This window comes from Xenopus tropicalis, chromosome 6 (genome assembly GCF_000004195.4).
Source record: "Xenopus tropicalis strain Nigerian chromosome 6, UCB_Xtro_10.0, whole genome shotgun sequence".
NCBI classification, from domain to species: Eukaryota; Metazoa; Chordata; class Amphibia; order Anura; family Pipidae; genus Xenopus; species Xenopus tropicalis.
The window spans coordinates 50,642,373-50,670,253 of NC_030682.2; the positions used below are offsets into that span (position 1 = coordinate 50,642,373).

The following is a 27,881-nucleotide window of genomic DNA, read 5'->3' on the forward strand; positions in this document are numbered from 1 at the left end:
TTAAAATGAAACTCTGATAATCACTACTGTACATTTAGGAATTGCAACCTACTTGGGCAGAATAATCTGCCCACAATTGTGTGGTTAGTCTCAAATTATAGTCACAAAATTCACAGGACAAAGCAACTCTAAAGCGTTTGTTTTAGATTTGGATGTTTGCTGCGATCATGATTATTTTAAAGAGTCTTGATTAGCTGAAATAGCTGATTATATTCATTCCGAGTATAAGGCTGTGTCACGATTCTTTCTGCTATGAAGCAGAAAGGTTTCTTTGTACTCCATGCCTACATGTTCGTGTCTGAAGGCCTTACACTTTGATTTTTAAAAAAAACCTGACACATAAAATCTTCAAAAAAAATGTCAAGAACTTAACAACAATACATATAAAAAATGAACTGAAGCCTGTTTCAGGCTACCAAATAAATTGCTCCCAATACCTGATAATACTTATCTACATGAATGTCAACAAATTAGCATTTAAAGCAGGAGTACAGGCAATAGAATTCCTCATTCGTGACAGGTAACCATGCAAGCCTTCAAACGACAAATGGTTAAAACAAATATTTGTTAAAAAACAGTCAGTGTTTTGCAGGGGAATTTGCATATTATTTTCCCCACATTATTAAAGGCAATTTAGCCCTGTCAAAATAACTAACACTATAGCAAACATCACTTTTGGATTTCGACATTTTTTTTACTTGTTTTCAGGCAGTAACAAACTCTTCTTCTCAATCTCATTACCAACACAGTAAATATAACAAAGAAAACAATGAAACAATGAAGTCAAATAATAATAAACGAGTGGGGTTTTTTTTTTTACACCAGGGGTCCTTTTGTTACATGTTCTTTGTGTTAAATGAATTGTCAGTTGAGAAAATGTAACATTAAAAATGAAGGCATGTATGCCTGCGATGCTGGTGACCCATCATTATCGATATTTATACTAAAGGTAGGGGCAGTCTGTTTTTGTCCTAACATGCCTATGATTAATGGCAGATGCACTCGAAACGCATCAGGTGTCTGTTTTTATAGTGTTCCAATAAAGATTTTCTCTTTTTAACTTAAGTCTTGGAGTGCAGAGACCCCATCTTCCTTTTCTTATTCACAATATTTATCCTGGTGGGATCAAAATTTATGTCTCTTGCCTCAAAGAGATTACTGTCATTCTACAACTAGGGTTGCCACCTGGCTAGTAAAAGTCATGCTTGATGCCAATGTTATTTATAGGGGAAAAAAGTTTAAAAATGGGGGCATTCCAGAGCAGCAAAATTCTAACATCCCCAAATAAGGGGAGGTCACAGTGAAAAAACCATATAATGATGTTCCTCCACTATCTCACTGACAGTTGCCTGACCTGGAATATACATCAGTGGTCGTCTTATCATGAGAGTATCATGAGATTGTCATTGATATTGAGAAAACAGCAATTCTGCCATTTGAACATGAAATGAGTTTTACAAAAAATTTTTACTAAAAGACTTTAAAACAAGTTTTATTTTTAACAGTGTTTCAAAACTTTTAAATTAACTTATTTTACTGGATTTAAATGAAAGAAACTTGCAGGCTTGTTTAATTCTTGCAAGCCTCAATAGTTGGAAAAGAACTTGAACCGTGAAAATGAAACCTTACATAAAGATTAAAGATAAAATATTCATTTTGAAGTACAGATATGGGATCTGTAACCCAGAAACCCATTATCCAGAAAGTTCAGAATAACAGGAAGGCCATCTCCCATAGACTTAATTTTAAGCAAATTATTCTACATTTTAAAAATGATTTCTTTTTTCTCTTTAAAGGAGAAGGAAAGGTAAAAACTAAGTAAGCTTTATCAGAAAGGTCTATGTAAATACAGCCATAAGCACTCACAGAAACACTGCACTGACTTCTCTGTCAAAAGAAATACAGGATTTCTAGTCTCCTTTTTTGTACACATGTTTTTCAGGTATCTCACTTCCTCTCTCAGAAAAATCCTTCATTCCAGGGGCCAAAGTCTGAGCAGTTCTCTCCTGCTCCCCCCTCCCACAAGAATGCCAAGAACGCCCTCCCCCCTCCCTTAGAAATGTGTGATCTGAGCTATAACGCTAGAGCTGTAGCAGGAAGCTACTTAAAATGGCAGCTGCTGTCTTTTAGGACTCTTTACTCAGGTATGGTAATGCTTTCTGCAGAATAAATATAGCATTCTAGGTGGCACTAATGTGGCAAATTTATTGGCAGTAAAATGCCAAAATGACTTTTCTTCTTCTTTAATGATAAAACAGTACCTTGTACTTGATGGTAACTAAGTTGCATGTATCCATATTGGTAGCAAAACAATCCTACTGGGTTTATTTCATGTTCAAGTAAGGGGCAGAATTATCAAAATCTGGGGACCTGTCACCCTAAGAAATAATTCCAATTTCTTTTCTATTGTGATTGTTAAGCAAAATTAACTTCACATATCATATAAATTATATAAATCTTGTTTCCTTCAGTCTTGGAAATATACAATCACAGCCAGCAGTCAGCTGGCAATTTGTGGGCACTGTTATTAAGGCAAGCTTTGTATCACCCCAAAATCTTGTGTATGTGCCAGAATGGGGGACCTGATGTCCTTGCCCATGCACTGGTTACACAATTAGATGATGAGAAGGTAGGGGAAATGTGAGTGCTGAATGGAAAGTTTAAAATATTGTCTACCCCGCCTCTTTGACTAAGGCATAGCGGTGGGGCAGGCAGTATATGACTGACTGACTGACTGACGGATTTGGTTCGGCCAGGATAATAGATAGGCCAAATCCGAATCCTGCTAAAAAAAAGGCCAAAACTTGGCTGAATCCCGAACCAAATCCTGGATTCTGTGCATCCCTATTATAATTACATAGGAATAAATAGAATGTGGGTAAGTTTTTATGTATTAAGCTCTAAACTCACAGTCTGAGAAATATGCCCCTTAATGTATGGATATCCAAATTATCTAGAAAACCCCAGGTTCTAAGAATTACAGATAACAGATCCTATACCTGCATATGTTAAAACATTACTACACTGCTAACAAACAAATGAGACTCATTAAATATTTATGGTGTTCGAACAGTAGCTATGCTTATTGCATATTTTGATATCTTTAAAGAGCCCCTCCAATATATTGTTGTAAAACCTAGGGAGCCTTATTTATATATCCCAAGGGAGCAAATGCAGGACTTATTCACAAAGCACTGGGGTCCATAGGATTTCTACAGCCTGTGATTTGCACCTTGTGCTAAATCAGCACAAGGTGCAGGGAGTAAAATACATGGTGATTTGCACCTTGCACCTTGCACCCTGCTCCACATATTGTAAATTAGGCCTTGTTGTGAGTTTCAGTTACATCCATGATCACTAAGAGGGATCTCTTCATAAACACCAATATAATTCAATTTTGCAGTAAAATTAGCACTGAAAATTGGCTACGTGAAGCTGTTTTGTTGGGTGATATTAGTGAGAAACGAGAAGAATCAGACTTAAGTTAATACAATGACTTTCCATATATTGAAATAAACTAACAATTTATCCAAGTTCAAAGTTTTTTCATATTTAACTGGTACAAATTGTCAAAACCTGTATAATTAAACCTCATTTTAATCAAAAAAACAAATTAATCATTCTAAATTCTTCCTGATAATTTAAAAGGATGCATTCTTTGTACTGCATTCCTTTTTGTGTATATAATTCCTTCTTTTAACTGTGTCCAGCTATGGAAGGTTATAATTGGAAAGTCTATTTAATAACATTGGCAGGATGGTTGTGCAATTTGAGACATGTAAAGAAGTAAAAAATCTTAAAGGAAGTTATCACAAACTTAATTTTCAGCACAGGATTTAATGGATCATCATATTAATAAGGCAAAATGGAACAAGGTGCATAAAATTGTAGCACACATTTTAAAGGTTAAATATATATCATAAATGTTAAGATGAACATTAGGGTCAGAGCAGGTCCTTTTGTGGCTTTGTTCTTTTTTATGTGGTCGGACATAGTATGACCAAATGCAATGAATCTCAATTTTATAGATAAAAATAGATGTCCAAAAATGTCAACCTTTTTGTTTAAAATAATAACTGCTAGTTTAGCCTGAGGAAAGTGAAAAGGAAAGTGAATTTAGTTTAAGAGCCACCTCCTTGGATCATTAATTGACAGAGTTTTGCCTTTTACTCCCACAGTTCTTCCTACTAAATTAGAGCTGCATTATTTCCTGTCAGGTAATCTCTGAAGGAGCACACAACCACAATGGTGCCTCAAGGAAAAAGAAGTAAAAGGGCAATGTTTCCTGATATATATTGCGGTTTGGTAAGATTCTTTAAAGGAGACGGAAAGGTAAAAACTAAGTAAGTAAGTAAGTAAATACAGCCATAAGCACTCACCGAAATGTTGAACTGAATGCTTAATCAAAAGAAATGCAGGATTTCCTGTCTCTTTTTTGTAAACATGTTCCTTAGGTATCTGACTTCTTCTCTCAGAAAAATCCTTCATTCCTGGGGCCAGAGTCTGTTCCCCCCTCCCACAAGAATGCTAAGAACTCCACCCCCCCCTTAGGAATGTATAATAGCCATAAGGGCTAGAACTATACATCATGAAGCTATGAAGACCAAGCAAAAATGGAAGCTGCAATCTAAAGAAAACAGAGAAAGCTTCTAGGGCTGTTTATTCAGGTATGATAACGCTTTCTGCAGAATAAATATAATGTTCTAGGTGGCACTAATGTGGCGAATCTATTGGCAGTAACATGTCAAAATGACTCCTTCTCCTTAAATAGGCCATTTAATATGCTATTATGACATAAGCTTTCTGTTGGTTAACCATTCATCCTGGGGGCGTAGTTGTCCTTTAAGCACCTCTTCTTAAGTATAAGAACACTTTAATATAACTAAGAACTTCCATACACTTTATAAGCTCCGCTGCCCAGCTTCGTACTTTGGAGTAATATTCTTTTTAACAACTGGCCTCAAAACTGCATGTCAAATCCAAAACCAAGCATTTCCTCTCCTCCTGTGCATCTATGCTGTTTTTAATACAGGACAATACCTTCTGGCCCTTCCTGCTGCTGCCTGGCATTGCTTAGTGCAGTCCCATTAAGGGTATAAGCATATTTTTACATCCCAGGTCCATGACTTATGGTTCTGAGGTTTTTATGCTTTAATAGTTTTTACTGACACAAATGTTGCAGTTATTAACAAACAGAAAGGAGTATAAGCATTCCACTAAATATGCTACAATAATGCCTTATACATGTATACATCATACATTTTTCCTCGCATTTCAGTGGCATAGAACATTTGTTGATGTCAGTGGTGCAGTAAAATCACAGGTAGTTTTTAAAGGAAATGTGGAGAAAAGAAAGAGGGGTGGAGTAAAAAAAGGAAGACAAAAGACAAACAGGAACAAAAAATTCAATAACTGAAAAGCAATACCTTTCATGACAGGCGTCAGTGCATGCTTAATTTTTTTGGACATTCTAGCATGTCACAATTGTGATTTTGTGTGTAAATAAGCTTTCAAAAGTAGACCACAGACAGTGGCATAACAGTAGGGCAGCAAACACTTCAAGAGGGCCCAGGTGTAGACGTGGACCTTCGAAATACAAAAAGCAGGCATCTTTGCTCTTGACCCTCACCAATCAGTTTACAATGTACATGTGTGCCCCTAGCCAGTAAAAGGTGTGGATGAGGCAGAACGGTATATTACCTTTATCACCTTTAATGTATCCAAATTAGGTGTGGGCTACATGGAGCATCAAAAACACCATCTATGGCCTAAATTATATTATATCTGTTATATTAATCTCTTTTTTTTGTTTTGGAAATGTGAGTGAAAATGATGTGAAATCAGTCATTTCAATTAGTCTGTAAATAATTAAAAATTTCACCTATTAAAACATGAAGATTAGCGTGCAAGTGCAAGAGCCTGTCAAATAATATATTCTAATAAAGGGTCATTATCCTGTTTCTAGACTCTGACTACTCAACACTCAAAAATGTATTTTTACAGTTGATGACATTTCTTGTAATAGCAATTTCCATATTTGCATAAAACATGACAAAATGTGGCTGCATTAAGCAAAGAACGGGCTGCTACAATAGCTGCTTCCTTGCATTATACAGATATTTATATGTTTAGATCTAATATTAGATTGTAGATGTAGATTTATTGATCTGTCACAAATAAGAAAGAATGTAGCAGAAGGATCATACAGTAACTTTAGGCTGAAGTCACAAGCTAAACAATAGCTATTTGCGTAATGCCAATCATTTTGCACACACCAACTGATGTAATGTGACTCCTGTAAAATAAAATGGTCTCTTGGAAAGTGTAATATGGCTGCTGTGCTCTGGCATCTAGCAGGACGTCAATAATGCAATCAGGTGATAATGATTTTTTGAACGCCATTTTATGGTTCATATGCTTGTTTAATATTGTGTGTATGACTAAGTGGCAAAATGCCCTTTCAATCAGCCTGTCTATCCTTCATTCTGACAAATGCCTTGTTGTTTTCATTGTCAAAATACACAAAGAACTGAAAGATATGGGCATATATCTAAGGATGAAAATAACCTCAGTTCTGCAGGTGGAAAGTTTACAGCTCTGGGGCATATTTATTAGGGGTAAAACAATCCTATACAGGTATGGGATCCATTATCCAGAAAGTACTAAATTATGAAAAGGCCATATCACATAGACTCCATTATAAGAAAATAATTCAAATTTTTAAAAATAATTTCCTTTTTCTCTGTAATGAAAAAAACAGGAGCTTGTACTTCATCCCAACTAAGATATAAGTATTCCTTATTGGAGGTAAAACAATCCTATTGGGTATAAATTATGTTTAAATGATTTTTAGTAGACTTAAGGTATGGAGACCCAAATTACAGAAAGATCCCTTATCTGGAAAGCCCTGGGTTCCATGCATTCTGGATAATAGGTCCTATACCTGTAACAGTAAATATAGTGCTGGGAAAATTCCCCTCTGTTGATATTAGGTGAACTTTTTCATAAATATACCCCAAATTGTCATGGAATGAGATCTTCTACATTCTCTTTATACATTAATGTTAGTTCAATGGTTTTAAAGTTAGTTGAAAATGTAATTCAAATTGAAACCAGTATCAATGTATCCTTTTCTGTTCTCTGGTTCTACTACAAAGTTGCATACGTTGTTCCTCCTCCAGGTCTATTAATCATATGGCTTCTGCAGAAAGTCACTTTAAAAATAAAAGTCAGTCAGAAGTGCAGAGAATACTGCTTACAACAGCAATTTACTAAACATTTAAATATACAGGTATGTGACCTGTTATTCAGAATGCTTGGGACCAGGGGTCCCTGAGATCTCTATACCCCCAAACAATGTAGGTCTCTATAAAAATATATTGCATAAAATATTGTTGGGTAAGTATTTGGGGGTATAGGTTTACTTTAAGTCTACTAAAAAAATAATTTAAATGTTAAAAAACCTACTAGGATTATTTTGCCTTCATTAAGGATTCATTATATCTTAGCTGGGATCAAGTACAATGTACTGTTAATTATTACAGATAAAAAAAGTAAATCATTTTTAAAAAAATATTTAAATAAGATTGAGTCTATGGGAAATGGCCTTTCTATAATTTACAGCTGGATAATGGGTCCCATATCTGTTACAGTAATGAAAAAAATCCAATCATATGACCAGTAAATGCAACTTGCTGAGTGGTTGATATGTGTTTCTAGGCCAGGGGCAAACTTTGTAATTTTTATTACATTACTACTTTGTTGTTTGCATAGTGAAAGAAAATGCAACCTCAAGCCGCTATATACATTTTCAGTCAGTTTAATATTATATGTAGATGTATTGTACAGAAATTGCTAAAGCAGTATTCTTTGCACAGAGATGATAAGAATGATGATCAGAATTAGTCCACCTCCAGGTCAATTTTTCAGCTGGCTTCTGCTATATTGTTTTATGAGTAAGAGTCAGGAGTACAGAGAATACTACTTTAGCAATTGCTGTACATTTACATACATTAAACCAGCTAAAATGTTCAATTAATGTACATGCGAAAGCTGCTTAGAATTTTTATTCATTATGCAAAAACAAAGTGGTAATAAAAGTCACAAAATTTTCCCCAGGTCTAGGAACCCATAGCAACTACACAGCAAGTAGCATTTACTGGTCATCTGCTTGGTAGCTATGGGTTACAAAACTTTTTAAATTTTTGCATGCTCTATAGCAGGGATGCCTGTTTGACCCGTGAGCCACATACAAATGTAAAAGGAGTTAGGGAGCAACACAAGCATGCACAAAGTTCCCAGAGGTGCCACAATAAGGGCTGTGATTGGCTATTTGGTAGCACCTATGTGAGCTGGGAGCATACAGAAGAACACATGCTTTTTATTCAACCAAAACTTGCCCCCAAGCCAAAAAATTAAAAATAAGCACCTGCTTTGAGGACACTGGGAGCAACACCCAAGGGGTTGGTGAGCAACATGTTGCTCACGAGCCACTGGTTGGGGGTCGCTGCTCAATAGAAATAGCAGTCATGCATATTTATAACTGAAGGTTAAATTATATAGTATCTGTAATTTAGCAGCACACATTATAGCAGTGCTTCAGATCTTAAACGAGAAGGAAAGGCAAAGTCACTTGGGGGTGCCAAAATGTTAGGCACCCCCAAGTGACTTTAATCGCTTACCTTCTACCCCGGGCTGGTGCCCCTGTACAGAGAGAACAGCACCAGCCCGGGGTAGCAGCGATCGCTTCCTCCTTTCTGATCGATCACGCGTGCATGCGCAGTAGAGTGAAAAGCCGAACTTTGAACAGAACTCTCTACTGCGCATGCGTTTGTCCGGGACAACTGGCTGCAGCGCGAGTAGGAAAGAGGAAGCGCTCTCGACAGGTACCCCGGGCTGGTGCTGTTTTCTCCTAATAGGGGCACCAGCCCGGGGTACAAGGTAAGCGATTTAAGTCACTTGGGGGTGCCTAACATTTTGGCACCCCCAAGTGACTTAGCCTTTCCTTGTCCTTTAAACAGAGTTAAGGTGGCCATACACGTGGCGATCTGACGATGTTTCGCGCGACCATTGGTCGCACGAAACATCGTCAGATGTGCCAAACACCATTCAGGGCTGAATCGGCAGGTAAGGAAGTAGAAACAATAGGATTTCTACCTCCTTCTGCCGATTCAACTCTGAAGGGAGATTTTGATCAGGCGCCTTCTATGGCATCAAAATTTTCCAACTGGTCAGATCGGCGAGTCGGCCGATATCAGCAGGTTTCGTACGATATTATCGGTGCGTGTATGGCCACCTTTAGTCTTATTGAGGTTTATTTAGCATACAATTGACTGGCTTCAATATTCAAATTCTGTGATGACCTCTGTTCAATGTTTCTTATTTTGTACAATAGACAATATGACTGTATCCTTTTGTTGCTTGTGAAATTATTCACTGAGATATAATATGTATTTCCATGATAACTGCCTTGAAATAGAACTCCAACAGGGCAAAACACTGTATAAACATAAAAAATATGTTTTACTTAAAGATAAAAGCATAGTATTAAGGAAATGTGTATTCTTAACCTGATACTGTATTGTGGCATCTTTTAAAGGGGAAATAAGGTTTCCTGCAATGTTTATGGATTATCATTATTATTAACATGTATTTATAAAGCGCCAACATGTGCCACAGTGCTGGACAATAAATGGGCGAAGAGGGCTCTGCCCAAAAGAGCTTACAATCTACATTTGTAAATGATTCTATTAGAAATCTTTAAAATAAGCAACTCTTTAATATACATGAATTATTTTTTGTACCATTTAGAAGACAGGGCCTCCAGTACCACAGTCACCTTCACCTGACACTCTGCTCTTTACTGTAGAAGCCAATTAGCAAAGAGTGCATAGGACGAGTAGAAGGGATGTCAGTGCTATTCGCAGATAACAGACCCAAAAACATTGCAGAAGGGGTGGGGGCACCCTCCAGTGTTTCAAATTGCCTTTTTACCCCAGGCTACTGCTTAACTTTCCCAGGTGTCCACATCCAAAAAAACTACTCTGCAAAGCAATCACACGTCTACATCTAATGAGGGATGACTGGGAAAGGTAAGAAAGATGGTGGTGCAGTGCTGCACACTTTAAGAGCACTTTAAAGGACATATTTATTATAGCGTGTAAGCCAACATCACCAGTGATGTTGCCTATAGCAACCAATCAGATCTTTACTTTTGTTTTCTAACTTGTAGGTGACCGTTAAAATGTAATTGCTGATTGGTTGCTATGGGCAACATCACCGGTGATGTTGACTTACACACTAAGGGGTATATTTATCATGGTGTGTAAAAAGTTGAGTCAAATATTACCAGTGATGTTGCTCATAGCAGCCAATCAGCTGTTTGCTTTGGTTTTTTAACTGTTGAAATCTAATTGCTGATTGGTTGCCCTGGGCAACATCACCAGTAATGCTTCACTCCACTTTTTACACAGCATGATAAATATACCCCTAAGGGGTATATTTATCATGCTATGTAAAAAGTGGAGTGAAGCGTTACCAGCAATTAGATTTCAACAGTTAGAAAACCAAAGCAAAGCATCTGACTAACTGCTATGAGCAATACCACCGGTAATGTTTCACTCCACTTTTTACACAGCATGATAAATATACCCCTAAATATGCTTACACAATAAATATGCCCCATATGTTTAGATGTAGTTTCCACTGTTAGACTGAATAAGACTGAGAAGTTTAAAAGTCCTTTTTGTCCACAGTGTACCATGTGGAGACAAAATGGCCATGTATGAGAGCAGTTCTGTGTAGTATAACCCATAAGTATTTTTTCTTTGTTATGTATACAATACAATCACAGAAATTAAAGCATAGGACCAAATGTTGCCAGGATACCTGTCATGTTCAAAGCAGAGTAAGATTAAGCCTTCATTATTATGGCAAAGGGTAGCTCTGCTGCAGAGTAAATGCAGATTATGGGACCCATTAATTAACTTCCCTGCAGACTAACAGTCAGTAATTTATGTTAATTGCTGCATGTGAGTTGTAGTGGGGATGCGTCTGTGGAGAGATGTAAGCTTCATTTATCTTTATCTGCTTGGTGTATTCTTTAATAAATGGTACATGCTTGCAGGGAGAGGCCCAGAAGTTGTCATGGAAACATGAAGAATCGAGCATGACAAGTCTGTGTGGTTGGATACTGAAAGGAATTCTGCTGGGACATATCACTTGTACTGTATAGTAAGGAAAATATTTTCACATTATTTTGTTGCTTAGTGTTCTCTGCCAGACCAAACAAAACTAAGTATTTTTTACCCACCTGTCAAAATCTGTCATCAGTGAAATTAGAGACAAATTATGTTATTTGCATCCTATTAAGGCAAAGCCAAAGAAATGGAAGCAGTTGTAAATGCTACCAAGCTCACACAGAAATGACTGCAGATTGATACCAAAACAGTTGAAGGTTCAGCACAGTGGGGGTCATTTATTACCATAAGGCAAATTTGCACCTGGGAAGTAACACGTTGCAACCAATCAAATGTGTATTGTCATTTTTCAACTTGCAGTTGGCTAAAAAAAGCTAATCTAAAAGCTAATCTGACCGTGTAGCACCAATCGCCTGACTGCACTGTGACTGACCATACAGTGTCTTAATAAAAAATTTGGCCAGCGACTTGGCCTGTGTTTTAGATTTCAGTCCCCTTATATGATTGAGTTTGTCACCCCTGCCTTACAATATCGGGCAAATTTAACAAAAACTATAAACAGATCACAATAGGGGAACTCCCCATTCACCTGTAAGGGATTTTTAAGTCATGTTTATCAAACAGTGAGAATAGAATTATTATATTTTGACCCTTGGATAAACATTCCTCAGTGAATCACACCTCCACATACTGGCTTGATTTAGCTTCCCTAGCATTACTCTGCAAGAATCCTGCACTGTCAATACAGGGTGGTGGTGGTCTGATATAATGAAACTCAGAGAAGCATATTTACCATAGAGGCTGGTATCTAGGGTTAAAGCTTCAAAAGACATGCTCTGGAGGTAGAAAACCCACTCCAATGCTCTTTTTTAGCCACCACCACTTGCAGCAGCTGGGTGGCTATGTGCATTGTACAATACCTCTACTACAAAGCAGCCATTGGTCCTATTGAATGGATAACACCTTGCAAAATAAACCCTCAGATCCATTGAGTATAAAGCTATAGTTCTCCAGATGCTGCAGAATAAAGCTGGCCATACACATTCAGATTTTAGTCTTCTTTCAACAAATGTTTGGATATCGGTCATACGTTTAAAAGCAACAATTTGAAACTAACATTCAGACTGAAATTGTACACACACACACAGTCCAAAAATCGTACAAAATTAGGTTTCATATGATTTTATCCGCAGGTGTATGGCCAGCTTTACTCCCAGCAGATTGCACAAGCTTGGATGAGCCTAAGAAGATATGTTGTATCTGTGCATGCAAATTCACTTCTAAATTGCTATTCAAAGTTTCATAAAGGATAAAAATATTCTTACAAGGTAATACATTTGGAGTACATGTTGTGCAGAAACAGAGTACCATCAAATATGTTTTTTATAACTACTCTTTTAAGTAAGCAAATAAACACATATTCCAATAAGATAATGTGTACTATTGTTCTTGGGGTAAAATGAAAAAAAAAAGAGGGTGAGGGGACAGGCAGGGGTGCTATTCTGTAGGTTTAGAGTGTCACGGGAAAGCAAGGAGAGGAGATGTTTAAATATCCAAGGGGACCAGATCTTATCAAATTTTTTTTGGCAACCTCTATGCAGGTATGTTAATTGATACAGAGGGATTGAGCTGTTAATCAGCTTAATCCATTGCCTTTTTTGGGTGAGGTTGATCCAGTTTCCATTTAAGGGCTATTAATCTTTTTACTTGAATACACAGAAAGCACAGGAGAATTCGTTCAGCAATCCTGGGGCCTGTGTTCTCTAGCTGATATCAGGGCAGGTTCTAACAGGACAATAAGAGCTACGGTTGGCTGATCTATCTATCATCTGTGTCCAAAATTTCCAAATGCAGAAAGCTGAATATTGATTCTTTTACAAAAGACTGGCCCCAATTCTGATCCATAACCTAACCCTAATTTGAATATTTAAATTTGAGAAAATATAAAATTTCTATCACTTAGGAACAAAAAATAATCACCTTCACATGGTTTGGATTTGGTTTGGCCAAATTATAATTCTGTTAGAAGTGCTAGAATTTGGCCAAATCCCTAAATGAATAATGGTTTAAAGCAACCTAAGAATGCATAAAATCGCAATGACACGAAACAACTGGGAATCATGGGAAGTCCATGCATCTTGGTCTTTAGAAAAATGAGCCAGTACTGAACTTAATTTTTATAAGTCAATCTTGTTGCATAAATACCATATAGTGCTTTATACAAACAATATACAAATTTACCTTGGGTCATTTCTTTTCAAACTGGATATTGTTGCATTATATAAAGATGGTCTCTATAACTTACCCAAATATGCTTTATTCCCAAGAGTAAAATGAAACATCGTCTTGCCAGCAGCCAAAAGGTCTTAACGTTCTACAAAATATTAAATGAAAAAGAATCATACATTTAGATATTCTCACAAAATAATCTCAACAATAAAAATACATTTGTGGCTGAATGAATGTGCCTTCATAGTCTAAGCAACAGGCAATAGGGCATACTGTACCTACTCTCAGAATCTCTAGAAATATATTTTTATTATTGCATAACTACTGCAGACAGAACCTATAAACAAATGAAAATGCCTCCATACCTTGGTAGAAAAGGGCTCCATATAAAACGCAAAGAAAGCTGCCATACTGTAAAACTGCTTTATTCTTTATAGTAGAGTCTCCTGGGAATTTAAAACTAGTTTCTCTGTCCTGCTCAAAACCAGCAAAAGCATCTACAAATAAATTAAGTTTCCCCACCATATAGGAACATACAAAACTGTAAGGGTTACAGGACAATATCTTGCAAAGAAAATTGTAAATAAAAGAACCTTCTGCTTTGGTATAATCAGTCAGCTTTCATTTACCTTTGTTTACACAGTGTTGATATATTATGCAACACTTTAAAAAGTGTGGCCATTCATCCAGGTCAGTCCCTGCCACAGTGGTTTATGTCAATTTATAAATATATGAAAGTGGGAGGTGACTTTTATGCCAAAAATTATAAAATGTATCTATATTTATGTGGTCCTTAAAATAATGCTTCCCTTTAGGGTAAATTCCATATGTACACTAGTATTCAATGTATATTAACACTTCAATGAACTTGGCAAACACACTGTCGGGCCAAAGTACTGCAAGTCTAGGAAACTAGTATTGTTACCTATGACTATGAAGATTTTCATTCATCCAGGTCATGGTATATCTAGTATTAATAAATCTAAAGCAACTGGACTTGTTAAGTAATCATTGAAGATGTTTCACTAATCATCTGAGCAGCTTCTTCAGTTCAACTGATTGGTATGGGAAGTCCTCAGCATATATACTCTTCCACTAATCCAATCACAATGGCACTTTGTAACTCCAAATGAATGGCTCAACATAGGAGGGCGAACTCTACAGGCCAGGACTCTGCTGTATTTCTACACCTAAAAGACAAGGGACACTCCTTTGAAAATAGCAACGTCCAAATTTTGGACAAAGAAGACCACTGGTTTGAAAGAGGTGTAAAAGAGGCCATTCATGTTAAAGTGGAGAAACCATCCCTAAACAGAGGCGGGGGACTTCGACACCATCTGTCTGCTACATACAATGCTGTTCTAACATCTGTACCCCGGCAGTTTCAGAACTCTTCACACATCCATTCATGCAACTCTAACAAGTAACACCTGTTTTGAAGAGCTGCATAATACATTGGCAATCCTTTCAAAGTAACTCTACAGCATTCATACCTCTGTGAGATTCAGATGTCACCTTTCTGAAGAGTTACAAAGTGCCATTGGATTAGTGGAAGGGTATATATGCTGAGGACTTCCCATACCAGTCAGTTGAACTGAAGAAGCTGCTCGGATGAGTAGTAAAACATCTTCAATGATTACATAACAAGTCCAGTTGCCTTAGATTTATTTATACTAGATAGTATAGTTACCAGTTGTGAAATATCTTAAGTAAAACTTTAGTAGAACAGTAGGACTCAACAAATATATGTGGCTTTTTAATTCAATATTTATTTATTAATTTGGAACCATTTTGTAATTAAGATGTGCTTTACCCAATGTGCTGTGTGAAAAAAAGTTTCGAAAAATGTAGTAATTTGTACATTAAATTTATGTAGTCATCAGCCTAGAATAAACAGGCTCTGCAGTATTACTTGAAAAGACAGGTGAATTTGTTGCTCCTTGGACAAAGCACACCATTAGGCTTATTACGAAAGGCCTTTTTAAGTAAAAGATGAGAAATTAACAAGCAAACATATTATAAAACTCTTCAACAGCATGTTCATAATTGCATATTTCAGATCTTTTCAGCAGCTCAGTACAAAACCATTCACAGAGTAGTTAATCCCAAGATTTCCAGCCCTGTCCTTTTTGACAGTATTAGGTCAAATAATATCAGCTGGGTTTGCTAAGATGTAGATATTAAATATAATAAATGCAGAATATGACAATTGAATCTTCCAACCTTAGCTAAGTAAAACAGAAGGTTGTGGTTCAGTATTTACACTATGCCGCCCATTTATCTGGGCCAGAAGCCTGGAAATAACTGGGGTGAAACTGATGTTTAGGAGGTTAAAGCTCAATAAAAGTTAGTCCACTGGTACAATGGCTAATATATAAATAGTAAAAATGTGAGGTACAGCGTTTAAATATTGCCATGTAATGTCCGAAAAGGAAACAATTAACATTGTATGAGTGATTGTGTGATCCTACATGCCTAAAATAACATGTATCCTATTTACAAAGAGCAGCTAGTTTCAATGTACACTTTATGACCAGTAGTTTGAATAAGGGACTGGAATAAGTATTGTAGAGTAACTGAAAAGGGTAGAAGAAGCAGGCAAATAACTAAAAAACTATAAATAATAAATAATGAAGACCAGTTGCAAAATTGCTAGGAATAGGCCATTTTCTAAGATACTAAAGGTTAACTTAAAGGTGAACCACCCCTGTAAGGTGGCCATACATTATGCTCAGATCTGGTCTTTGATCTGATGGGAAAACCAAACCTGCCCAATCTGTGGGCCAATACACTGGCCAATAAACTGCTCAGTCCATCGGCAGGTTTTATTGGCCCGTGTATGGCCCCATTTGTGCACTGGAATATTTTTCCTGCTGAAACAGTAAAAGGCCTTCCTTATACTGTTCCTACAAAGTAAGAGGTCTTGAATTATTTTTACTAAACTAATGACCCTAGCCATGAAAAAAACAGCCATAGACCATTTTTCCTTTACTACTAATGTTCAATCGGCATTACGTATTCTAGATATTACTCATCAGACAGGTAGTTTCCGTCTTCCAGTTGCTAAACTGACAGATATTGAAGCAAAATTTATCGCTTCAACATTCTTGAACTTTTTTTTGCAATGCTCACTGTGATGTTTTGTTTTGCTGTTCACACATGGAAATGCATCTTAAAGGAACAGTAAAACCAAAAAATGAAACAGCTTTCAAGTAATAAAAATATAATGCACTGTTGCCCTGCACTGGTAAAACTGGTGTTTTGCTACAGTAACACTACTATAATTTATATAATAAGCTGCTGTGTAGCCACGGGGGCAGCCATTCAAGCTGGAAAAAAGGAGAAAAGGCACAGGTTACATAGCAAATAACAGATAAGTTCTGTAGAATATAATAGTGTTTTATCTGTTATCTGCAATGTGCCTGTGCCTTTTCTCCTTTGAATGGCTGCCTCCATGGCTACATAGCAGCTTATTTATATAAATTATAGTAGACTTTCTAAAGTAAACACACAACTTTTACCAGTGCAGGGCAGAAGCACATTATATTTTAGTTACTTTACACTTTCATTTTTTTTTACCGTTCCTTTAAGTTTACAACATATAGAATTTGAACTGTTGTTGATTTTAGAAACATAATGGAACTTGTAGCATTCTAAAATAACAAGACACCTGATCCATGGGCATTGCTTAAATTGCCAATTCTACTGATTCGAATTTTCGGCTATATGTATTTTTATTTTTGGCTATATGTATTTATGTGCGTTTTCTTTGAAACACACAATAAGGCACAACTCATTCTAAATGCCTGGAATATTTCTAGAAGCCTTTCTATATGTAACTGGGATCAGTTTGTATTGCTTGAATTGATTGAGTCAGGCTATTCAAAGTGAAAAAAATAGGATGGCATCACTTATAAAAAGTCATAATATGTATTACAAAAATACCCAAAATGGAATTTAAGATGGTTAGTCATAGGAATATACTTGCAGTTACTGTATATGATCAGCTCATGATATGATGCAACTTTGGCCTGTGTCATACAACAATATGAACTGTGATTCTAATCCAAGTGAGCCAACTGAGGCCTAACTTTTCTAAAGTCATTATGCTTTTCTGCCATTTATCTATTTTTGGTGTAACTGATAATAGCAAGAACTAATAACGAAAGCCTTAAACTGAGATGACTCCGCGTAAATTCACCTCTCACAATGTAATTGCTATTGTAAATTTTAAACACAACAAAAATGCAAATCCTCCTTCTAAAGTCATTATTCTTTTTTGCCATTCAACTATTTTAGAAAACACGGTGTAACTGATAATAGCTAGTACTAATAAAGAAAGCCTTATAACTGAGATGACATGTAAATTAACCTCTCACAAGAAAAAAAAGATAATTGTTATTGTAAATTTTAATGAAGTTGGCCTTGGAAGCTTCATACAGTTTGCACAATACAATTCTTTGCTGTATCAGTATTTCTATCTATACCTACGTGTAGAAGCTGCCCTGCAGCAGATCTAACAGATGTTATACTGAATGTGACTAATTCAGTGTTCGGTTGGGGATCCTAGCACTTTTGGCAAGGTTCAGACAAATCCCTAGTACTTACTAAACTTAGCCAGATCTGTACCTAGAAGTCTTTAAAGCACTGTACATATGAAGGTAAAAACTTTTGTTTAAGATAATACAATTTTTTGGAATTTAGCTCAAATTTGAATATGCAAACTAGGGTTCAGTATTCATCAGAATCTAAAAAATATAAATTCAGTTTACTCATAGCAAAAACACCTGTTTTCCATTAATATCTAAATAATATTAAATAACTAAATTAATGAGCATTACTACGGTATTTTACTAGCAATGCTAGTTGGGTATTCACTAAAAAACCTGGAAAGGCCCCTTACCTATGCAATCCCTGAGTCACTGCAGCACTGACCCAAAGGAAGTTAGCGCACATTTAGGAACTTGTAGTCTGTATGTGATCTATAACTGCCACTTGAATTAAATACTCCACTGAATCATAACAAATCTTCCCTCAGCAGAAATGACCCTATTGTGTACTTCTGCTCATATTGGATTTTAAATGGCTATTACTGTGACATAAAAACACATGTAAATGAATGGCTTGCATCTTTTCTCTTCCATGTCTTCATTATCTTTCCTGGCTTTCTGTTTCTTAAGTTTTTCTTAATGACTAGAGAAATCTTTATAGACACTGCCAAAAAGTAATATCTTAATGTCTGTTTTTACATTCTAGTAACTAAAACACCAATGTGCAGATAATATTGTGTCAAGTTGGGCAAATATTATGGTAAAGTTTGATCTCTGGAGATGAATAAGCGCAATGGCTTGTTAATGTTATTTTGGCACTGCTTTCACTTCATCTGACACATTGTCTTAATAAATAACCCATATGCACCACAGACACAGAGAAAAACATAACTAAGAAATCCAAAGAACACGTATCACAAAAAAATATAGTAAAGGTATCTCCACTGTTCCTCTGTGAAGCTAATATATTACAACCCAAGGCTACTAAACAATATGCTTGATGCCAAATATCTACTGTATATATGAATGAATGGTTTGTTACTGAAACCTTCTATTGCATCACATAAAACAAGACCGAATGGAAAAGTGATTTTAGATGTAGCTGAGTGCTGAATTTTTAGTATGGTTGTAAAGCTAGGGTATGTATAGTTAGGAACATATATATATATATATGTTTCATTATGATATAAAAGCAGAAGTTGCAGGCCGAGTGCTTTATATACAAGTCATAAAATGAAATTTTATAATGTCCTGAAATCTCATAGCATTGCTTTATAAATAAAAAATAGTATGGCATAGTATGTCCTTTTTCATTTAGCTGTTAACAAGTGGCATTTTAAATTTGTTATACAGCTCTCTCAAACACAAGCATGCTTTTCTGTATCTTCACAAAAGTAGGCCATGTTGTCGTGTTCACTGATAAATTATATTGTGTGTTCCATTGTGAATGACAACATAAATTACGTATTGAAAGCAGCCTGCACACAGGCGTGGTTCCCGAGTTATTTGTATGCAATTTACTTCCCACCTAAGAAACCCTGTGAATATGTATTTATGTGTATACAGGTATGGGACCTGTATTTCAGAACGCTTGGTACCTAGGTTTTTCAGGATAAGGGATCTTTTTGGATCACCATACCTTTTTGCAAAAAAATAATTTAACCGTGAAATTAACCCAGTAGGATTGTTTTGCCTCTAGTAATGATTAATTATATCTTAATAGGGATCAAATACAAGGTACTGTTTTATTATTATTGAAAAAATAGTATTTTTTGAAAAAACAGATTAAAATTGATTCTATGAAAGATCACCTTCTCCTAATATGGAGTTTTCTGGATAACGGGTTTCAGGATAATGGACCCAATACTTGCAGCACTCAAAAATGACAGCAAGCTAGACATTACTGACTATTAGTTTATGAGTATGAGCTGAAAGACGGGATGTTACTTTTCATAAACATAAACTTATTTCCTAAGCATCTAGGATCACCAACTGCAATATTTCACGCAGGCCCTATCTACCCTAATGCCAGCTCTAATGGACAGACTCAAAATTTTACCATGGCTACAAGAAGAGTCCTAAATGAAAAGGAAAAATTATATGTCCCTAATTCTGCACTGACTTAAAACTATTGAAAAAACAGACAAGCAACTCTAAATCAGCTGTCTGGGAAGTATCAATTTGTGACATGAGAAAGGAATTGGCATCAAACACAGGTATGGGATCCCTTATTCTGAAACCCCTTATCCAAAAAGTTTCGAATTATGGAAAGACCATCTCCCATAGACTCCATTATAAGCAAATAATTCTAATTTTTAAAAATGATTTCCCTTTTCTCTGTAATAATAAAACAGAACATTGTAATTGAGCCCAACTAATATATAATTACATAATATAATATATAATTCTTACTGGAGACAAAACAAGCCTATTGGGTTTATTCAGTATTCAAATGATTTTTAGCAGACTTAAGTTATGGAGATCCAAATTACTGAAAGATCCCTTATCTGGAAAACCCCAGGTCCCAAGCATTCTGGATAACAGGTCCCATACTTGTACTATCTATAAACAACTTCCCAGATAAGATTATTGTAGTCATATTGGACTGACACCGTAGGAATAGTTATTATAGTGATGTTGCCCATAGCAACCAATCAGATCTTTGCTTTTGTTTTCTAACTTGTAGGTGACAATTCAAGTCTATTTGCTAACTGAATGCTATTGATGGCTTACACAATTAAATGAATATGTCCCATTATGGCTGTGTTTGTAGTTACCTACATTTCTCTTGAAACAGATTAATGGCGTCAGAAATTTTTTTAGGTAGGCCATTCCTGAAAACACTTTGGGAAGGATGTACAATAGCTTTGCACGTGCATATATTACATATATGTTAAAAGTGCCATAGGGTGTAGAAGGTCAGCTGGCACTCCTAACATTTACGGTATGTAATATGCCGAGTCCCCCTTCTTTGAGCATGCCAGTTGTACTGTTATTGCACAGTGCCCAGAAGTGAAGTATTCTGGTAAAAAAAACCTTATGTTCTTTGCTGTAAAACATATAAAGAAATCTCTGCCTTTTTTGAGGTGGCAGAGATTGCTCTGCACAGTTGAGAAATATATAATGCAGATACTGATACACTGTAAGACAACTCATTCTGTGTGTGATAATCCTGCATATCTCTTTTTAAATTACAGGTATGGGATCCCTTATCCGGAAACCCGTTATCCAGAAAGTTCTGAATTATGGAAAGACCATCTCTCATAGACTCCATTATAAGCAAATAATTATAATTTTTAAAAACGATTTACTTTTTCCCTGTAATAATAAAACAGTACCTTGTACTTGACCCCCAACTAAGATATAATTAATCCTTTTTGGAGGCAGAACAATCCTATTGGGTTTATTCAATATTTTATTTTTTTTTTACAAACTTAAGTTATAGAGATCCAAATTACGGAAAGATTCCTTATCCGTAAAACCCTAGGTCTCAAGCATTCTGGATAACAGATCCCATACCTGTATTAGCAGGGCACCATGCCTTTGTGCTTATCAGACCAATTGTTTTAAAAATGTCTCCCTTTTTTAAAACGCAGATATACACATAATTAAACCTAGGGTACATGCTGGAGAAATCACTGTACAGTGATAAAGTGCAATTTAATGGAGTAATATTTTAAAATACAGCATGTGTTATGGGATTAAAGTGCATGCTAATGCCCTGTTTCAATTCCTTAACATTTAGAACAATATTTATGTGCATACAGCTGCCACATTGAGAAAGAAAATCTAAATTTGCAGTGCTGTATGTTTTGAGTCACATGGCCCAGAACTAAGAGTGTTCCATATTCTGGCCATTTAAAACGATGCTTGATGCCAATGTTATTAAAAGGGAATAAAGATAAAAATATAGGAAGGCCAGTATTTTTCACAGAAAAGGTGACAATCCAATGTCCAACAAATCTTATACATTATATTGGTTGAAATACATTGTACACAGAACTAAGGTATTAAGAGTATTATGCAACTTAAAATAACAATACATTATTATCATGTCCAAGTATAGTGATCAGAGAAAATATAGAGGTACAATTACAAATACATTGCTGTACAGGGCTTTTTTTTGTTTTCAGTGCTAGATATGTTGTAAAAAATGACATTAAAATGGTTCATATTTCCTTTAACGCACATTCGATAAATGCCTCTCACTTGAAGGAATCTAACAGTCAATAAGAGCACACATCCACATCAGGTTTATAGAATAAGAACTCTGGTGAAACTGATGTAAATGTGGTTCATCGCCAAGAAAGTATATCAAGTGCCATGCAGCTATAAAAGCAAAGTTTGAAAAACATCATTCCCTCACGCTTTGTAATCATGCAGCAAAATACAGACCTTTCCTACCTTGTATTTATATAATAAAATCACTTTGCTATATAAAAATAAAGAGGTATGCTAAGGTAAAGTAAGGTAATAAATTAATAATAAACCCTAACAATGCTACACCCCAAACCAACAAGAGGAGTACTGGGTAATTAGCAAAGTCTCATTATTGCTCCCCAGGGAGCTTTCTCTGCATTATAGTTCTATCCTGACATTGCCAAGATACTGAGGTGCAAACATATTATCACAAACAGTGAAGCCTAGTCACTTGAAATAAACTAGGGTGGCTCACTGGCCCCTTTTTATATACAATATCTGCTGTCAGACACAAGAAGATTCTGTGCACATCTGTTTTACAGTCAGCTCCCCCCCACCAGATTCCCTGGGGGGGGGGGGAAGAACCAGCACCATCTACTTACCCTGTTTGCATTATTAATACATGTTAATAGCTCCATCGCATCAGTACTGACCTTTTCTCCCCCCTCTTCTCTGTTGTATATATTCAAAATGATTTTTAAAAAAAGTACACATAAACACATACACATTCACACTTATATACATATATTTTTGCATGTGTGTTTAGTAGCAGGGTTGAAAAGAGAATATTTCCATCCTCCCACTATATAAATTTGCCAGCCAATAAGAAATCAATGCAAGGCAGCAAACATCTGCATTAAAGCAAAGAAGCAGACAAAGACTGCTTACCATAAGGCACCCTCTGAACATATAGCATTTTGAAGCAAAAAAAATATGGAGGAGAAGGCTGGGAGGTGAAGAATAAGATTCTTTATTTTAAGAGGCAGTCATGTGAAAATGCTGCAGTATTCCTCATAGCATGCAAAGGACTGATAAGAAGTTGAAAAAAAAATATCTGTTTTTCCGACTAGCAAGATCCAAGGCAGCAGCAAGCAGGAGAGCTGGAATGGTGAATCCTTCCATCCAGCAGATTGTAGTGGGAGGCTTGCACACACACACACACATGACAGATTCCCAGGCTGCTGATACTGTCTCTGCATTTCAGCACAAGGCAAAAGAGAGCGGACAAATGAATACTGCTCAAGGTTCTTAGGGATGCTGCTTTCTTCTTCCCCATCACATCTTCGAATTATGACTGCTGAACTGAGGAATTCCCCCAGGGGCTGTTCAGAACCGGTAGGTACAGAGCAATCAAAAGCGCCATGTGCCTGAGGACCAAACCAAACCCTATTTTTATCTGATCCCTTTGTGGGTGTTATTCAGGTACTGTTGGGATGAACTGCATCTTTATTTAACCCTTGCATGACAGCATTTGGCTACAAAGCACAAGACTTGTCTACAGGTCAGACAAGTGCGATTGTGTGCTTATACTTGCATACTGCTTTGTTTCATTTCATTTCCTTGTGCCCCTGCTAATTACACATGCACAAAGACAAATATATGCACCACCTCTTTCTCCTTGCTGTGCATCTCTCAGTAGCACTGAAAGCAGATTTATATTGGAAAAAAAATCCACATAATTTATAGGAATGTATATCACTAGAGGGAAGCCCATTTCATGATTGCAACCACAGGGTAAGGCTTAAACAACCATGTATTCAGGAGCTGCCACATATAAAGCACTAGAGGTTGCAAACAATATTAGAATGTATGTGTGTGTGGCGTAGGAATTCAGTTTTGATGCTACCATGCTGCTCTGTATGTGAGCTGCTAAACAAAAAAATGCAGCCATCCACTGCCAGTGGGTATCAATGCTCAGTTAACTGAAATTTTAACTCCTTGCGCACCAATGCGCAATGAATTCTGGAGGCCACAAGGTTATATATCCCTTTCTATCTTGCTATTTACTAGATTGTCGCTGCTTGACAGGTCAGGGTTTGGTTTCTAAAAAAATATTTTTTACACATAATAAGCTCAGGGCTACCTTCCCTTATTCTGATGATGGCGCTGATGTCTAAACAATGGCAATAAATAATATATGCACAGAATGAGTCTACCAACTCATTTATCTTTTTACATTTTGTAATGCATATAACCTGATCCATTACAGTTTTAAACAGAAAATTTCTTTTATATTATGCAAGGCCTTGAAAGCAATTTCCTTTATATGACGCATGCACTGTGTAGTCAAAGGCCTAATACTTAAAACTACAAGTCAAACACTCTGCCTTTAACATTATTTATCCAGTAGTCAAGTTTTTGAACACATTCCAATAATGATTCAGCTCTTCTCTGAGCCTTCATTTGAGCCTTTTCGACTGAGGACTGAGCAACGCTCAGTGTCTGATCTCCAGTTGTGAAAGGGATTCCTTACACTATTGCTGCAAATCTTGCTTGTTGGCTACAGCAGCAGAGGACACAAAGAAATACCTGTGATATCTAAAATGATGAGGGTTTGGTTTAATTTAATAAATTACAGACATTACTGGTGTGATCATCTCTGTCTTTCTTTCTTTCTAATTATTTATCCAGATTGAGCCTGACTGCTGGAAAATTAGTTCTCTACAGGAGGTAAAAAAGCAAAAGGATTTTTTTGTCCTCTCAGGGAATGAAGGGTTGATACTGAATCCTTGCAGAGGTGGTGGCTTGCAATGCAGCTAGGCTTGGGAGATACGACGTGTACAGAACCGTACGCAGCTCAGCATCATGACACTTGCTAGTGGTATGTGAAACATTACTGGAATCTAAAGCCCCCCAGCCCCGGCAGCATGAGAGATACTGCACCTCAGGGATGCAGCTGAATGCATATGCATCTGATCAGCCTCCGTCTGCAGAACAACCAAACACTTGCATTACATATATGCAACACAGTACACAAACCAAAAACGTATTTATTACATTACCCTATATATTCCCACATACAAACCATTACCTTTGACTTCAGTTTACTGCTGTGTTGAATACAAAATGTATTCTAGCCCTACCCATCATTGAAAAATGATGCATTAAAGAATTCAGTAAGCCAGTTAATTATAAACAGGCCCATGGCTGATAACATGCATAGGTTATTTCCCCCTCACTTACATTTTTAACAGCCAAAAAAAGTTTATAAAATTATAAATGATTTAATGTCACTGACTTTAAAAAATAAAAGCTCCCCTCTCCCCCCCAGGTACATAAAGGTGAATGAAAATACTGTGCATTATTCAAGAGCTACCTATGCAAGGTGCTGAGTAGAAAGGAAGAGTTAAACTTTCATTTCAATTAACAGGATGCTACAAAGGCATTTTAAAATTGTGTATTACTGCCATTTTCTTAATTTTTGCAGACTGAAAAATAACATGAAAGACATAGGCTATGCAACATATTATATGTTAACAATTGGAAACCCTAATGATGGAACAAAGGCATTTTTCTCTATACCACGCCCAGTTGAGGTGTTTTAGCTCCAGTGTGATTTAACCTCTGCAAATCTCACAATAAAGCTGTTCAGCTTATCATTTCACAATGCATATGATTAATTCACAGATGTATTCTTTTAGCGCCAGATCTGCTTCACAGAATATTAATATTCTGACAGAAACATTCTAAATATAGAGAACATGCTGGAGATCCCACGACAAGGCAAGCTGGGACTGCAAAAATACAGATATGTATCTAGGGCTGTAAAATTCAAATTCAAACATAGCTTAAAAAAGCTGAAAATACAAACATGTTTCATTCTATCAGGAGGTTATATAATAAATATAAAATAACTAAAATATTTTCCAGGCTTGCTACTAAGAAATTTTCCATTTGTTAACCTGCAAATCAAGTAGGACAATATGTGTTGGGGTAGATCATCTGGGGTATAATATCAAGCTTGTGTCTTTTTACAATGTACTTATTCAGGTTCATGATCTATCTGAGAATATTTCAAGTGAATTAGTTTACTCTGTAAATGCCATTTCAATTTAATTCTGTTACTTTATTCTGTAAACTCCATTTCAAAAATGAGGTCTTTTTGTTCAAATACTGCAGTTGTATGTTGTTGGAACTCTATTTTCCGTGTAATATCTCCACAAATAAAAATGTTTTCAATTCACAGACTAATAATCTTTCCAGCTTCAAGTATAAAAGTAAAATAAAATATATATTAGAATGTTAGCACAAGACAAAGGCTGTTGAATACTATATGTTATAGTATATATTATAATTATAATGCACAGAATATTAAATATTCAGTCTAATGGACACAGGTTATTAAAAAGTTTAATTTGGTTAAAAGCTAAATGAAAAGGTTGTGCAATGCAGAACACAGAGCACCTACAAATGTTACAAATTCTGTGATTCAGTGATAAAATCATTATCAGTTTCAAAAGTATACTAAAACGTTTGCACTTTTATCTTTTATTGCTCAAATTTGTAGATATTTTTAATAAAAGGATACATTTCTAAACTAAGCTAAAACAATGAAACAAAACTTTGCAAACCTCATATGGTTTTAAGCATGGATCGTGGAAATAATTCGCTCTTGCTATGATAAATGTTGTTATAAACCCATTAGGAAAGTTATGAACGAATCATATTTTTTAAATGCTGTTTTAAAACTCTTAAATAAACACCTTCACCACTGCAATATAATAAGCAATATAAGCAAAAGCAACAGGTGGGATAATAATAATAATGGCTTATCTAAACCAAAATGAGCCCAAGAACAATTAATTTCCAAACACATTTTAAATAATACAACTGCTTGCCTTTATTTTAAATGTTTTTGTATTTGTACAACAGAGGGAACATTAAAAGAAATTATATTATATTTAAAAGTCAGTGTCTTGCAATGTTAAAAAAAATCTATGAAGCTTTTTTTTATTTCTTCATGGAAAGCTAAAGCTTCTTTTTGACAGAATTTATAAAACTGCACTTAATATTTCATACTGGTAATCCATTTTTTTTTGTACTTGTAAAATGTGTGTACTTAAAACAATAACAATTTTATCAGTTTAATTTATATTCTATACAAGACTTCTCATTTTTTTGTGCCAGGTATATTTCGACAAAATACATCATTAAATCTGAGCATCTAAAGAATGTCATTTCAGCAGCCTAATACATTTTCTGCCATCATTAGAAGCTCCCACTTGTTGTTGCACGAATAAAATGACTAAATATACAGAAGCATGTTTTAAAGCTAGCGATGCAAATGAACTATAGCACAATGAAAGGGAAAAGTAACGGCATAAAACACTGTCTGAGCTCTGTGATGTCGGCTGATGGTGCTTAAAACTCTTATGCTGCCGTACTTTTATCACACAAAAGCATACAGTTGAATACTGCAATGAGCCCCACCCTACTGGCTGCAAGGGCTGTTTCTGTTCTTAGCTAATAATGTAGAAAACTGTCTTTTCTTGTGGGGTCTGGCTCACATTAACATCTGAACTGCCATAATTCAATTAAATATTAAATTAGTGCAAAAAGCTTAGCTGAAAGACCCTGTTTATAGGCAAAGTATAAATTACTAACCAGTGCTAGCTTAAAACATATTTTGGATTTTTAGTTTATTAGATCAATTGAAATCACAGATAAAATTCAGGGCAAGCTTTATCTAGTAACTACCTATTAC

General features: G+C 35.9%; 1 long non-coding RNA gene across 1 annotated transcript; it reads left to right on the plus strand.

Annotated features, from left to right (window-relative positions):
* Positions 1–23,045: 23,045 nt before the first annotated feature.
* LOC116411771 lies at positions 23,046–26,360 on the plus strand. The gene is made up of 2 exons (XR_004223334.1): positions 23,046–23,512; positions 24,809–26,360. It is a non-coding gene; the product is annotated as an uncharacterized LOC116411771 (long non-coding RNA).
* Positions 26,361–27,881: the final 1,521 nt, after the last annotated feature.